Raw genomic sequence first — 17644 nt, forward strand, 5'->3', positions numbered from 1 at the left:
TGGGGCGGGGCAGGGCAGGAAAGATGAGTTGACACAGGGAAAGCAGTAAGCTGTTATTGGTAAGAACAAATAGATTACTACTCCATGGGAGCAGGGAAGGAATTGTGCCTCTCTTAGTACAGATACTCTCATCTAAAAAGTCCCTTCATTAATAGGCATAGAAGACACACTTATTTTATTATTTGCATTACAATAGCACCTAATGACCCCAAGTGAGGTTGGGATCCCATTTTGCTAAGTACGGTACAAATACAGAATAAGAGTCCCTCCCTTGAAAAGTTCACGGTCTAAATGGACAACACAGACAAAGGGTAGGGGAAAGGGTAGAACATACAAGCGGAGCTGAGTCTCATTTTCCAAGAGTTCAACAGAAATGTTTGACACCTCTCCTCTGTTGTTTTACCTAGAAGTTCCCACCGGTCCTTCAGATCAGCTAGGGGCTACTACTCTGCCTTTTGGACTTTGAAAAACACAACCATTGTTGCTCTGTCTAGTGTTTACTCAGAAAACCTCTTTAACTGGGGCTCTCTCTTGGGTATAAATCAGTTGTTTATCTTTAAACCTCAACTGTTCTCATCAAAATTGTCCTTCCTACCATTTATAAGACAGCCCATGGACAGTTTTAACCTTTAACTATTCCTCAAAATCTGTTCTACCTTGGTTAGTAACAGTTGACATATTAAAAGTCTATTTGGATTTAGAGCAAGAAAGCCCTGAGGCCCAGTTCCTTTATCAGAACATTCACCCCATGATTTATCATTTGTTCCTTCAATCTGCTGCTATTTGAAATTTGCTAAAAGCTTTTTTTTATTGACAATATATTTGTAAGATTTGAAAGACGTAAAATATGCAGTGTATCAACATCTGTTAAACATTGCATAACATCAAAAAATGAATATGAAGTATGTTTATGTCAACGTTTTAAATATTCCCTGTATCACGACTTTTCTTTTTGGATCATATCATCCTTCAGAGTGTATGGCATTATTTAATCTTGTTTACCTTCAATAGTTACATTTTTGAGGCTCTTGCACTTTCATTTGCTCAACATAAAAATGAACAGCTAAAAATTCCCAAGTACTAAAAATACAGCCTGAGATACTTCAGTGGATCAATTAAATATATTGGAAAATAAATTGTAAATCTAAGTTTATCACTTTGATGCAATGTAAAGGAATTAAAATACCTGAATTGTCATTTTACTATGTAAATTCCTGACATAACCACAAATATTTTAACACATGCATCTAGTATTAAAATATTAAAACCTTTCTTTACAGAAATAAGTCTCTGTGTTGTAAAATACATTCTGTAATATATATACAGTGAGGAAACAGAGAGAACACTTCACCTACAGACACACGGAATTAATTATGCTTATTTATTCCATGTGTAAGAAATGGGTGCATATTTTGTGGCAGTAGGCATGTATGGATTGCAAAAATTACATGGTGAGATTGAGCAATCTCCCTAAAATCATAGATGAATTACATCCACTCTTGTCCTTGACAAGGGTATAGAAAATTTTTACCATTCAAAGGCCAGGCTTCATAGACACCAGCTTGTGTATGGCCTTGCAGCATCAGGGATAGAACTAAGTACCCTCAACTCCAAAATACAGGCTTTTATCACTCAAATTAAAGAACTATTTCCATTAGCTTGTCCAAAGTATTTGTTTTGACAGAACCATGTTGCCATTTAAAATTACATTAAAAAGCTTCAAATTTAGCGCCTCAGACATGCATAGGAACGGTTCACATCTCTTAGCTATTGTTCAAATCTGCATTCTGTGAAAATGCAGGGAGATAGCATGGCTTTGGTTCATATTCAGAAGGTTTTCTTCATAACCATAAATACTAGAAACTTTTAAACATTATTAAAGATTTAATATCCGAGGTAAAATAGCATTCTGGCTCATTTTCCCACTGGAAGAATAAGGCCACTTTTTTTTTCCCCCCCTCCAAACTCTGTCCTGTGCATATTGCTGTGGGGACAAATCTACCTCGTACTCAAGAAGATCTAAAGCAGAACAAACAACTTTAAAGAGCCTTGCCTACAACAAAGGACAACTTCAGTCCATGATTCTTCACTATAGGTTGATTGAAGCCATCCAAAGGAAAAGAGGTAGCAACTGTTGAAGAGACCTGAGTTATAACCAAGGCAGGGAGTGATCTCCACCATACCACTCAAAGTTAAACAAAAACAATTATCTAGGCTCCTGTAGCAAACATCTTCCTCAGGAACAAGTGCTGCTAAGGGGCCTCATGGAAATTCCAGTAGAAATAATTGAGATATTTATAAATGAGGGGTAAGCACATTTGCCAGGCTATTAACATAAATACCACATACAGCCAAATTCTACTATTCTTGCTCATGTTTAGTAGTACCTAACAGCACAATTAACGCCATTAATTTCAATGAGACAATTCCTGAAGTAAGTACTGCTTAATGTGTGTAAGGGAGACAAATTTTGGCTCATGGGAAATGGAAGGTTTAAAATTATTACCTAGAGATACAGATGTAACATTGTAAGCAAACAGGGATGCAATCACAATGTGATCCAAGTGTTTCTGTCAGGTACAATTCTACATTTTCAGGTATTCGTTTACCTTGGACCTACAGATAAATTTACTTTCTGCAATAGGTTCTGACAATATATCAAGTTGCAGCAGCCATTTCAAAATGTCTGTGTGTACATTTACCATGATCTTTAGTGTAGTTTTATATATCATATTGCCCTTCCTTTTGTTGCCTAATAATTTAGGGCTTGATCCAGGGCCAATTCAAGTCAATGGGAGTTTTTCCATTGATTTGAATGTTTTTTTGGATTAGGTCCTTAATCTCTAGAGATTGGATTAAACTAATTTAATATAATAACTTTCATTCTACTATAACAAAAATGTTGCAAAGACTAACTAAAGGGTTAGAGGACTGATGAGACAGTAAATTGGATCTAGTGCAAATTGTATAACTACATTGTCTGAAATATAATTTAGTGATTTTGGTCAGAATTCAGATGGTTTAAAACATCCCTTGAAGATCTAGAAATATGAATTTACTTTCTAACAAATCATACAGGGAGTTATCTATCCTATGTTTTATTAGTGAGTTACAGATATAACCTATGAAAGCTTTCCATCTTATTTCTACCCAGTCACTGAATTCATGCTAGATGTTGCCTGTAGAGCTAATGTCATGTGAGTCAACAGTTCTGCCACATTCTTTTCCTCATTTTTCACAAATCAGATAGACTTTCTTTGGATTAGAAGCAGTCAGCACCAGATTTAGGGGCAGGCGACCCAGAAGACTGTCTGGGCTACCAGGCTTGTTGGGGCAGGCACCAGGCTCAGGGTGCTGTTTTCGTTGTTTGCAACAAGAGGGAAAATAGAATTTGTGCAGTAAAATGTTTCAGATATCACTAACCTCCTAGAATGTTCTGGACCTTTGTAGAATCTCACGGAACCTTCCAGACCTTATGGGGACTACATTTCCCCTGAACATCTTGGAATGTTGTCAGCTGTGCCCTTGCAGGTATATAAGAGGCAGGGCATTGCCAGTAGGTCCATGAGATACAAGAACAAAGTGAAGTGAAGTGAAGTGAGAGTCCAGCTATGATATTGTGAACCTTTGTTTTATTGTGTAATTGTGAAAGTGTACTTGTGTTTTAAGACTTGAAGGGTGTAAGTAGCAACTAATAAAGGACATATTTAATGAGACACCAAAGATATCTATCGAACCCCTATCTATGCAACAATATTAGAAATACTGTTATTTTTTTGCTCAGGCTTAACACGTAATATTTGATGACTTCCTAAGACTGCAAAACATAGACTTTTGCTCTCCCTAATACTGTCTGTTTTCCCCCATAGAAAATAAAAGAACCCGAAGAACCCTTCAGGACCTCAGTATAGGAAGTCAAAAGCTCCATTGCAATCAAGGTTGCAGGAAGAGGCAAATTTAATGGGAAAATATCTGAAACAGAACACAGACTGGGCTTTAGGCAGTTGTAATTGTCCCAGTGCAGAAGAAATTGAGGAGCGAAGTGTAAATGATGGACATCCTACTGAGTAATTTGCAGATTTACCTGAACATAAGGAATGGAAACTTGAGGAAAGTGATGGAGAATTGTCCAGTTTTTCTGGTGACGTAAAGGAGAGTGATGATAAAGAAGAACATGGCTCACATGAAAAGGAGAGTAACAAGAAAAAAATCTGGTTTACATGAAAAAAGAGAGAAATGATAAAGAAGAATCAGCCTTGCATGATGACAGAAACAGCAGTGAAAAAAATTGCATATCACAAATCGATATGTCGGATCCTGCTTTATGGTGGGCAGTTCTAAACTCTGCTGATATTGACAGTATAATTTTGAACAGGCTGGGGAAAATCGAGGATATGACTTTCCAGTAAATAAGAAGAGACACTTTTCAAAGTCACACTGCAAAAGAGTGCTCAAGAATGGTGAGAAACTGACCCGGTGTTGGCTAGTTTCCTTGAAATCAAGTGAAAAAGTGTTCTGTTTTTGTTGCAAAATATTTAACAAGAATGCCAAATCATTGCTTGCGCTTTCTGGGGACAGTTACTGGAGTAACTTAGCTGATGCTCTGAAGCAACATGAAAAGTCACCCAGCCATTTTATGGCCTACTCCAAATGGATGGAGGTCGAGTCCAGGCTCAAGCTGAATAAATGCATAGTTGCAGAAAACCAGCACATTATTAATGTAGAAACCCAGCATTGGAAGAATGTGCTCAAGCGTCTGATTTCAATTACAAACAACAATTTGGCTTCCCAGGGTTGTCGGATAAGTCGTCAACTCGACATAATGGTACTTTCCTTGGTTTGGTAGAACTCCTTGGGAAATAGACAACATCATGTGTGAGCACCTACATCGAGTAGTTCGTAAAGAAGCTATGGACCATTACAGTCAATCAAAACGAATTGACTGACCTTATGGCAAGGAAGGTGTTTGATAACATATTGATGCAGCTTGGCAAAGGAAAGTACTACACTGTAATAATGGACTGCAGTCCCGACACTAGTCACAATGAAAAGATGTCATTTACAGTAAGATTTGTTGACAATGATGATGGCTGTATCCAAGTAAAGGAACACTCTCTGTTTCCAGTCTGTGGATAACTCTACTGGAAAAGGCCTACCAGAACTCTTTATGAATGTTTTGAATGAGAATAAAACAAAGCTTCAGGACTGCCAAGACTACGACAATGGTGTGAACGTTGAAACAGTGGCATCCAGGCAAGGATCCTTGCACTGAATCCAAGAGCTTTTTTTGTGCCTTGTGGCTGCCATTCCCTCAACCTCGTTGTGTCAGATGCAGCGTCATCTTCTTTAGATTCAGTATCTGTCCTTGGAGTATGGGAAAGGATGTAAGTCCTGTTTTCAGCATCAGCTATCAGTTGGAAGATCCTCATGGACAATGTTACAAATCTGACCATGAAGCTGCTAAGCGACACTCACTGGCAGATCTGCATTGACAGCAAAAGGCCAGAGAGGTACCAAGTGACTGAGGTTTACGACACTCTGATGGAACTGGTGCAGTCAAGTAAAGCTGAGGCCAGAGTCCGACAAGGCCGAAAGCCTAACAAACCAGATCACTGACTTCAAATTTCTGGTCTCAGTAATGGTTTAGCACAATATCCTGTTCCAAGTAAACATTGTAATCAAGGCATTACACACTCAGTCAATGGACATTGCGACCACTACTACTTGATGAGGAGCTGCCTTGATTTCATTGTGGCCTACAGAGACAAAGGATTTAAAGATGCCATCACTGCTGCCAAAGAAATGGTGGAAAACTTAGGAGTTGAGCCTGTCTTCAAGAAAACTCATATGCATTGGTAGAAGAGAGAGTTTGGTTTCAAGGGCAGAGATGAGGTGATGGGAAGCTCAGAAAAAAATTCAAGAGGGAGTTTTTTTGCTTGCTTGTTGACACCGTGCTTGAGTGTCCATCGAAGAAAGGTTTGGACAAATAAAGCACCATGAAAAAACCTGGGTGTTTTTTTTTTTGTACGAGTTTAGTAAGCTACCAGCAGACAGGAAAACACTCTTGAATAATTGTATAGACCTTCACTAGACACTGACTCATGGGGAATGTTTGGACATCAATGATAAAGACCTCTGTGTCGAATTGGACAACATCCATCACATTTTGCAACATGGGAAGACTCTCCACTCCAAGTTCTCCAGTTCATTCATGATTCAGAGCAGAAGGACACTTTTCCTAATATTTGGCAGGCCTATATTGGTATACTATTTTCATCAAATCCCTAAAAACCTTTCAGTAATTTTCTTCTATTACATTATTGGGCCAGTTCTCCAACACTTACTGACACGAGCAATCTCACTGAAGAGAGATCCAAAGACTGGCCAATGCCATTTTCAAGCAATAAAATAGCAAATGATGTCAGTCTCTCATTGGCCATCGTCGACTGAAGATGTGTTTTAATGAGCCTGAGCTTTGAAAAGCTGCACTCACCACATATGGCTGTGACCGGCAGCGTGAGCAGAATCCTCCTTACAAGAGCGGGCCCTATTTTTCATAACTACTGTAAAGTCAGAATTACAAACCCCAATATTACACTTCTGTGGAGACTTGGCATTTATATTTTGTAAAGGACAATAATTCCAATAGCACATGAAAACTGTGATGATCCCAAAGCTTTCTCTAATGGTAAAATTTACACTACAATGTTCTTAAACAGATATTTGATGTGTTCACTTTAGTCTTAAAATGAGATTCTAATCTGAAAATGGTTTTCTGGGGTTCCATGTTTATGTTCTCAAAGTCTCTTCCATACAAATGTATTCAGTTTACAGATAAAGTTCTAATAAGTGCCAGCACAGCAGAAAGTTGTGGGGTGGGGGATGGAAGAGACTTAAAACTCCTCAGATCCACCATGGTTTTAATGTAAAGTCGGTCAGCTAAGTTTCAGGCATATACTAAAGAATCATCTCACTAACTCTCCTAAAAATCCTTATTTTGGACCCATGCATGAAAGTGGACAGGAATCTGCTGCATTTGGAGCAAGGAGAAAGGTACCAAAATTATCTGGAGATAAAAAAAATAGTACAAGTTGGAGACCTCATTACTCTTTTTATATTTAAAAAAGAGACAAGTCAGGTAGTATTTCATGCTCAGTATGGAATGAGAGAGAGAGAAAGCTGGAGTTCAGTGGGTTTCACATTCTGCCTATTTCTCTGCTGGGATCCTCTCTCTCTCTATTTTTCTTTTCCCCATTGAGCCCTTATCACCACAACTGAACAACCCCATCCTTGGACAACTGTCATGGAACATTGTTTCCAACGGTCTATCCCATCGCCTGGTACAAGGACACCACCCAAAATAGTCTTCTCATGGTTAGCAAGAGGGGAAAATCATCACTCCGTGGGTGCCTTGTAGCAGGGGCAACATTAAGAGACCTCACATACTAAGGAGTACAAGGGAGAGCTCAGAAGACAGGAGGAGAAAGGAGGAGACAAAGGTAAAGAAGATGGTCAGACGACAAGAGAGGAAGAAAGATGATGATGGTGAAGTAGGGAACTGCATCAGGGTGCTCAGATGGGTGCAGTATAAAAGGGGTAGATCACAGCTGGGTTAAGATGTCAGAAATGTTATCAGTCTTAGACCTAGACAACAAGATGAATGTTAAAAGGCCGATCATGAAAAGAAAATGATTCTACACTGTCCAAAAGGAAGTATTAGCTATCAATAGGAAATTTGAAAAAGTAAGGTATTGGTTGACTTCATGTGGTAAATATTAAACCCTCAGCTTGAGGTAGTGGTTTGTGATTGCAGCTCTGCCATTGTTAGCCTAACTAAAAGAGAAAAATACACTTAAAAAGGACAATGATAGCTTGAAAAAAGAAATCACAATTCTGTCTAAAAGTAAGTGGCGCTCCACACAGCCATAGAAGTCAACCCATGCAGTATGACTTGCTGTACTGGGGCTTAGCTGACTATGCAGGGGAGCACTGAAACTGACTATACACAAAGTGCTGTCAAACGTACAAAGTAAAACCAAAAAAAGACAAACATTGTTTCTCACTGACTTCTTTTAGTTATCGTAATTCAAGTTATTACTTGTTACTGTATTTTAAAGAGTCTCTAGCCCTTTTCCCATCGGGATCCACATGGGCACAGGAGTGGAGTAGTTACACGATCCAAATATTAGTGATTCCAGTTCTCTCGTGCTGACAGGCCCCTATAAACATCAAAGAAGCGGAAAAACCCTTATGCATTTTTTAAAGTAGGGTTTTTTTAAAAAAATAGTTTTCGGGAATAGTATTTAAAAGGTACTCTATCTAAAACTGGATTTAAAAAAAACCCTAGGTCAATTAAAAAAATAAAGTTGATAGTATCCCTTTAAAGCCAAATTTGATTTAATCAAAAAAAGGGTCCAAGTAGGCCAGAGAACCTCTAAAGAAAATGGTTAGAAAAAAATATATATTTAAAACAGTAGGCAAATAGCATTCATATCCTTTCCACTACTATTTTCTCTAATCTTTCTTCTGTGAACCATTTTTTATAGTGGAAGACTACACTGCATGAAATTTTAATTTGAAGAGACATATTCTAATAGCAATCAGCCATACTAGGATGTGTACCAGTAGACTTATTGATAAACCTTTCAGGCAGCTGAAGCCACTTGGTCTTCAGGTTTTTTCTCGACAATGAAGCCAGGATATATGCCAACAGCCTGTGGGTCTTTGTGTGGGTTACTGCTACTGTATGATAATCCATAAGGCATTCTGGTGATGGTGATCAGTCATTCTGCTACAGCTAGAAAGTATTGAAAAGCTAATGAAAAAAATTAAAATTAAATAATCCGATTGTCTGAGAGGAATAAAATTTAACCTTTTGGGGTGGTGATAGAATTCTCAATCCTTCCTTTCTCATGCAATATTTACACAAAAAGGGCAACATTTTCAAAGGGTCTTCAAAACGGCTTCTAATTTTGGATCCCTGATCAACTGTAGGTACAATATTGTGACTCATTATTTCTGCCTAAATTTGAATTTAGACATTTAACTGCCTGATCTATGGGTATATGGAGCATTTTGTTATTAGATATCCAAATTCTAGCATTTGCAGCAAAAAATTATATTCCCTTTGGAACATCAAAGATGGATGTTGTGTACTTATAGCTACATTTGCCCTCCTTGAAATATAAACCCAGCATAGTGTTGAAAGAAAGTAGGCTAGAGTGAGGAAGCATAATTGTTGACCTGTGTAGGTAAACAGGGTACAATGGGACTGTAGTGTACATAGCAGTCTTTACTTGAGTGCTCTGAATATTCTTGGGAACTCATCTCCCAGTGTTACTGGTAATGGATTGATGACTTATTTCTTGTATGTGTACACAATATGCAATACTAATTGTATTCATGACATGAAATGTCCACAGCATCATCTTTGGCTGATGGACTGAGAACAAGAACCTTGACTTGTATGATTACCCAGTTAAATAATAATTTGATGGTTAACTCATTATGGACATGTTGTATAAAAGAGCTACAATATGTCTGTTCTGGAATTTTAGAGGTCCTATGGAATTCTCTGTGATTTGTTTATGATGTAGTGATGATTGACTCTGTCAGTAACTAATAAACGTTAAATAAAAAAGTAACCTGTGATATTAAAGTACTACATTAGCTACATTGTGATTAAATTACAGTAACACCACCAGCTATAAACCTTTATAGAATCTTCTCAACCATGCAGTAATTCTCCTAACTATACTATTATGTAGAGCACAAATATTTCTTTGTAAATCCAAAGCAATACATCAGGGAAGCATTTACTGCTAAAGCTAGATTGAGAGTAAATGCATCTTGGGTTGCTATGAATAAAAGCTCTAGCTTCTCATTACTTTATGACAAGACACAGAAATTCACTTTACTTTTCATTTAAGCTTTTCTGCTCCAGTTTATAGATGTATGCCTTCACGCTTTTATTCCCTTCTCGCTTCAGCCGTACGTAATAAATGATTATAAATTTTCACATTTGACCACCTCTCTGCTAGTCTCATGCTTAATGCACAAAGTTAGGAAGCTGCAGGTAAAAATTTCACAAACACTTTTATTTATGATGTTGTCCTTGGTAACGGAAATTTCAATGTACTGAAATGAAAAGTATGATTAAAGGGATACGACGTCCTGACAAGGATAGTAGAGGGCAGCCTTCTATTTCCCACTGAAAATATATAATACTTTTTTGACATCAATTTCATAGAGAATAGACATGGGCTAGTCGTGAAGAGAAAAAAAAGACAAACCATTTCTAACTTCAGCGTTGTTGTGCATTCTTAAATAAAATCTCTCTCAAACATTTCTGAGTTAATAAGCTTCTGAGATGAAAATTATTCAGACAGAATCACAGCTAATTTCCAGTGAGTGAGAGTGCCAAAATAACACAGAATAAACAAAGGAGAAAAGTGATCTGGGACCTACATGATCAGTTTTCTGTGAAATTAAAAAAATAATAATAAAAAAGACACCCCTCCAAGAGAAGTATTCACTACCTATCATTTACTGTTGTCAGACTTTCTGCCATATTCTTACCATAAGGGGAATTATTTGCTGGGTTATTTATCTAATTTTTCCTTTTTATACATCTGTGAAGTGCCAGGCACACCTATGGCACTCTCTATATAGTAATTAATAGGTGAATAGTGAATGTTTTATTTTGAATTACATCTGTTTATAAAAAATTGTTTTCCATACTTTGTTAAAGATGCAGATATGGGGAGAAAACACTGGAACCACATTAAGTAATCAGAATTTTAATTTCCTCTACATGGAAAATAGGTTACCTAGCATTATAAAAGTGAACTTAAATCTTTCCTGTTAAAGTTTTAAATCAATAGTCCTAATCTAAATATGGAATATTAGGTCCCGGGTATATATTTTTGTTAGATGACTTTATCAATTAAAAAATGGCCAACCAGTCATACTAATCACAAAACTCCTCTCACCAAAAATATTCTAATCCTGTTTACAACAATTTATATATGGAAATAAAAGAAATCTGTACTCAAAATTGTATAGGTACATGGAAATATAAATTGAATCAGTATTTCTCCAAAGAATTAAAAATTTAAAAAAAATCTTATGCAAATGTGCAATTTTAAAGGAAAGATATGTTCTAAGAAACAATGTATTTTTAGCGACCCAACACAATGATGCTGCTATACTAACTAGTAAACTCTTATCCTTGTATTCAAGGTCTTGAAGCTTTTCTGTTTGGGATACTGACTCTTGAGTGGTCTAACAGAGGAACTGGATGCATCAAGGAATTGTTAAATGAAATATGGACCTTTTCACCCCTATACCACTATTTCAAATTCAGTCCAGACTGGCAGTGACTGAAAGTTGTTACTAATCTGATGGCTCTTCAGTAGTCTACATTAAATAATTTGTTGGTCTATGTCCAGTTCCCAACAGACATGTGTACACATCACAGTAATCATCCTTCTTAACTGGACGCAGAAAGACCAATGGCTTAACTAATATTTTAGTTGGCCCCTCTAGTTTAGGGCTGAGTTACCTTGACAGGGCACCATGGGGAGGCTGGCACTGTTAGAGCCCATGTTGTATGAGTTGTAGAGATTTTTTTTTTAAATGAGTCTTTAGCAGCTTTCAGCATATTAAAAAAAGATTTACTGAAAAAATCCTTGAGCACTGCATCCACTAGTTATGAGAACAAAAGGATATTTTTTTAGAAGACGGCAAAAGAAGTTGTTATACTGCAGATGTCTGTAGTCATTACATTGTTAGGAAAATATTTCATCAATGTATATGCTGAGAATTTTTCAGTCTGTGCTTGTACTTTAACAACATTACAACCTTCTTCACTAAGGGGAGTTGCAAATACTTTGTGACAGATTCCATTTGTTGGTTCGCTATCACAGAACCCTGAAAAACATATTATGTATCATGTCAGTTATAAAAATAACACCACAAATTATAACCAAAATAAAATTACATGGCAATTATCATTTGAATGTCTGTTTTAATCCATTTCAGATTTGCTGTTACTCTGCACTGTTTTACACCTAAAATTTTTTATATTTTACCATACAATTACAAACTACTATGGTCATTTAAATTATTTTTTCATAGTCACTATTATAATACCAGCAATCTACATTGCTGAGCACTCTGCACAGTGTCCTCACCATAAGTGTGTTGTATTCCAAATGTATTTAACATTTGCAGTCTGAAACTTGACAAGAAGTGCTTAGAGTGGACATGTGGTATCCATTATGGAAACTAAAAGCATACAGGTTAAAAGTACAACAACAGAGCTCACACTTTCTTTTAACTAGGTAATGTCTCTGACCCCTTTTTACAAAAGCACTTTAATCAACATTATATATATTATATTTTAGCTTCACCATTTAACAGGCTGTAAAAAATGTTTGGCTATCAATTATACACATCAAGTTGATATGCTGCAGAACTGAGGGTCATTTAAACTTAACAATTATAGCTGAAAGTTGGGGAAACCCATATGGGGAGCAAACTGTTTTCTTTTTTTAAGCTTGCAAGTAAAGAGGAGACTTAATTCAATAGAGAGAGTTCCCTCAGCCGACACTTATGAAAAAGTATTGACATTTGCTCAGTTGGTGCTCCAAGATACTCCACTGTTGTCTCCCATTCGCTCTGATATTCAAGCCTTGCCCATGCATACATACAAGTGCCAATAACAAAAATGTCACAATCAAGTGATCACATTAGATAAATTTGGTCCTGATCTCACTTTAGGGCCTAATCCAATGCTGGAACAATGGGATAAGTCTGGATCTGGCTACTGATGGCTGGTATGAGATACGGGTCAATACACATAAGTGCTCTATTTGTAATCATAAAAATGAGATAATGTATAGGATGCTAAACCACTTCTTTACATCCCCTTCATCTTATAGGGAAATTGATAGTTCATGTTCTTCAGAATGATGAGGAGAGATGGCAGCCAATTAGAAACTATGTTTTTTCTGACCAAAGACCTTTTTAGAGGTCTCTTTTCTCACTTATTATGCCAAATGCCTTGGAGATTACCGATAAGTTTCAATTTTACTGCTTTTCTGCTGAGGTATTTCAAAGAGGATGTCCTATTTCCTCTATTTCATGCAACCTCAATTTCAGCTCATGCTGCAGAGCAAATGATCGCAAATTGTAAAAATCAGCCTAAGTGTCAAATTTTGGGGGCCAGCACTGAAATCAGACCCCCACCTTCCTTCACCAGAATTGTTTTGATTGCAAGCTAGGAAACTCTCTTACTATTGTACTTGAAATCCCAGGACTGACTTTTGTTTGTGTACTGTAACTTGGGCAGTAGAGTTAATATGATCCATTCTGGAACTGGGCATTTGACATTTTTGCATGGCTGGTGCCTTTGTAATCCAGGATGGATTGCTGCAGTATCTGTTTAGCTTATTTTGGCAGAATGTAACCATGCTGTGCTATTGTTGCCTTTTCCCCGTTGGATTTGAACCTCTCATCACAATAAATAAATTGTAGGATAGGGCTGAGGTTATCTTATGGTTTTAGCAGCTCCTTTGCCAGAAGCAGGTATGATACTTTCAACTGGTTCAACAGCTCGTTGATGTGACTTTCAACTCACTCTTTGGGATCGACCTATTGGACAAACAACAGCTAGCTTGGGGGCTTGTTCATCAGAATTTGAAGCTCTGGTGAAGAGCTGAAAACAGCTATTTGTGAGAAACAAAATAGTCATGCACATTTTAATTTGGTAAAAGAAAAATGACACAAAGCAAAGATGATGCACGGTCTCTTGTACCTTTCTCAAAAATTCTTACCCCAGATTGAGTATGTCTCTGAATGATTACGAATGCATTGATTTGACTTCAACCTGAAGTTACCAAGGTTTTATAAGACTGCAGTAAAGCTTTCTTTGCATTAACCAGCCAAGCACATAAACATTTTAATGAACTGTTTTTACATGGATCATTGGGTAGCTCCCAGTCTCCTATAATACAAATCACTCCTCTGTCACATTCAGTTTTCTCATGCAGCCTTTACTTTTTAGTTTACAAAATACAAATTGAATAGCAGTTCTAAGAGACCTCAGCAAGTATTAGGTTACACAGGTGTACTTCCTAATAGTGAAAATGACTTTGTAATCCATCCCATCTCAACAGCACAGTTTTAACAATTTAAACCTCCAACATCCACAACAATATGTTTAGAAAAGCATGCTTGCTTGTTGTCATGCAAACTATTACAGACCAGTATGAAATGAGCCTTGGAAATATTGTCTGAAGCCTTTTCAGTGTACTGCAGTGAGTGACAGTATTGCTATGGAGTGTTTGGGGAGCTAAATTACCATTAATCATAGACTAGGTTGTCTCCCCAAACAGGTATTTATTTTATATTGACCTAAAGGCGGAAATGAATTATTGAAATCAACATCAATGCAGATCAAATCTCTTTGGAATAATTAAATAGCATTAACAAACAAGTATTTTGGTGTATTCTAGTCAACCTTTAAAAAGCAACACGAACAACATTAAATATTTATAGTTACGTTTTCAAATAAGCTTTACGACATATTATGTATTTAAGATTAAAGATTAGTTCTAACACATGATTTAATAATGAATGCAAATTATAAATGAATATTTAACAAACCATATCACGTTTTATGTCTTAACATATCCTCTGCCATTACTGTGACTGAATGAGAAATGGCTGTGTGATGTATTGTCCTGCTGCCTAGGGCCCTGGGTGTTTTCACCTTGATATGGCCTTTAAAATAAATTAATTTGTTAACATTTAAGAACTCTGTGCAACAGCTGACATAAAACATTTATAAGTCTGTTTATGATCTAACCAACCATGCACTAATCAAATAATTTTTTTTTTTAATTTATTTGGCCAATTGTTCCATGAAAAAGATTTGGAAATATTTATTTCCAAATTGAGGTTGGGATTAAACGGTACTAATGGTACCATAAAGATGTTATATGGTGTTAATATAACCTGAGTATTAAAAACATAATGAATTTGCTATTTATGAACCATTAAGTTTTACCTCACCCCTAGAATAAACTTCATACCATTACAGACCTATTAATAACTTTTCTTGCTCTCTCTTTTTTCTTTTCATCCCTATTCCCCTTCCTTTCTTTCCTCTACATGATCAGAGACACAAATACATAGACATCGAAAGAGTAGGTACAAATAAACCTAGTATTTTATTCTGAACATATTTTCAGTATTTTGTATGTTTAAATTAAAAGAAACAATTGCACAAAGGAAATAGCATCAGTAAGAGCATATTCCATTCACTTAGTTTTCATTATTAGTTTTTAAATGTACTATCTAGCCCACTAAACTAGATTTATTTTAAGTCCATACATCACCTAAGAGAATGCAAAAGAAATACAAGCTTCCCAGCCTCAAACATCCAAATCCAAACCCAATATTAGAGGGTGAAATCCCAGTGATTTAAATGGAGATGCACCCATTGCACCAAGTCTGAGTTTGGCCCCAACTCTCCAGCAAGTTTCTAAAAGGAAAAAAAAAATTCCATTTCTGTGCAGTGCCCGATCCAAATAGATTGTTATCCTGATTCAAAAGGATTCAGAACAGGCTCAGAAAGAGTTAAAATAGAACTTGATTTCTTCTCTGATATGGGTTGCAACTTTTTAATACTCTGCACAATATTTCTTAATTTTTAGTCTTCTAATTTAAAGGAAAAAATTAAATAGGATTTCCCTCTTACCCACCCCCTGCCCCTTAAATTCTACTTTGTTTCACTCAGCACTGGAATCTGGCTCCTTAGAACAACAGCTCCCACTCTCCACTTGTGCCATGTTACATAGCAGCAGCTGGGCTGCACTAACACAGTTGCCATGTCTCACATGTTGGGGTTTTTTTTGCCCATTTTTTCCACAGCTTCCCCCCCCATCCCCTTCTCATTTTTCTTTTTACCTGTCTCATTTCTTAAATGTTGCTCTCCGTATTCTATTCTTGCTTTCTCTCCAATAGCCTCTTCCCCTGAGCACTCTTCTCTCCATTATTCCCACCCCTTCTCTCACTGTCCATGTCCCGTGCTGTCCTAGCAGTCTACTATTGCCCCCTGCTGTATCTCCCCCCACTTCAGAGACATTTGTTTGTCGGGCCACTCCCCCCACTCAGAATTTGGCTGTTATCCCCATCAATATCGCCCCACTCCAATGGGGATGCTCTTCTCTCCTGCAGCTCCCCTTTTAGAAGCATAGCTATCACATAACATAAGAACATAACAATGGCCATATTGGGTCAGACCAAAGGTCCATCTAGCCCAGCATCTTGTCTTCCAACAGTGGCCAATGCCAGGTGCCTCAGAGCGAATGAGCAGAACAGGTAATGATCAAGTGATCCATCCCGTTGCCCATTCCCAGCTTCTGGCAAGCTGCCGTACAGCCTCTTGTCCCTCTCCTTCCCAGCAATAGCCATAGAGTGTTCAGGGAGCTGTGCCACGTAGCACCATGTAGCGGAAGGGAGAGGACACAGGGCTTGGGATGGCACAGAGAAGCAGGTGTGCCCTACAGGTTGGGAGTGCCTGCCCAAGGGCCAGAGGTCAAACCCCAGAAGGGTCCCCTCAGCTTTTTGTTTTCCCCAACACAGATAAACTGAGTTTTCTATGGGTGGCTCTCAGAGAAATCCTCAAAATACTATGGGCATGTCTCCTTTGCATATACATTAAAGATCCCATGGTATTCTGTTCAGAGCTGGGTTTGCCCCAGAGTCCTTGGCCAAAATTTACATTCTCCCCATAGCTGTGCACCAGGGAAACAATCCTGCAAGGTGCCAAGCAACTTTGCCTCTTATTGAAGCCAATGAGAGTTGAGGGAAGTGAGCAGGGTTGGCTTCTTGGTCCAAGGCTGTAATTGTCACTTAAGAGATGGTAATGCTCCCAGCTTTAAATCTTACAGAAGCCCTCAGAGCACAAAATTCCTCAGTGCTGAGGCACCACAGTGATTGGCCTATTGGAGAGAGAGAGAGAGATAGGAGACACTCAGCAACAGGCAGGATTGAGCCCTAGCACTATCCACTTAGCTGCCACATTTCAGTGTCATTGTTTATACTGAGTTTTGGGTTACATTTAGGGCCTTATCCCAAAGTAACATGTTAGGAGAGTAAAGCTGAAAGAAGAGGGGGAGAAAAGTGCTTCTGTAGACTCTCATGGGCACTACTGCATTTCTTAGGCCCCAGTCCTGTAAATACTTAAGTCTGTGAGCAACATTACTCAAGGAAGTAGTTCCATTGTGCCAAGGGCTGTACAAACATGTGGAAGATGCTGTCTCATCTCCAATTGAAGTCAACGGGGCTACTCCCATGTGGGAAGTTACACATATGCTTAAGCAGTTGCAGGATTGGGGCCAGGACCATGTCTTCCTAAAGCCTTTAGCGCAATGAAACCCCAAATATGTTCAGAGACACTGACTGCAATTGTAACATTCTGGCTGGAGAAACTTCAACTGAAACAAATTCCATCAGAATATGCAGTTCCATTAAAACCTAAACATGTTGTGAAATTGGGCAGATTTGTCCAGAATTTCATTTTTGAAGAAAACTAGGTAAAAGTTCTGAAAATGTCAAAATGTCCATTTCAAAC

Source organism: Natator depressus, chromosome 8 (assembly GCF_965152275.1).
Source record: "Natator depressus isolate rNatDep1 chromosome 8, rNatDep2.hap1, whole genome shotgun sequence".
NCBI lineage: Eukaryota > Metazoa > Chordata > Testudines > Cheloniidae > Natator > Natator depressus.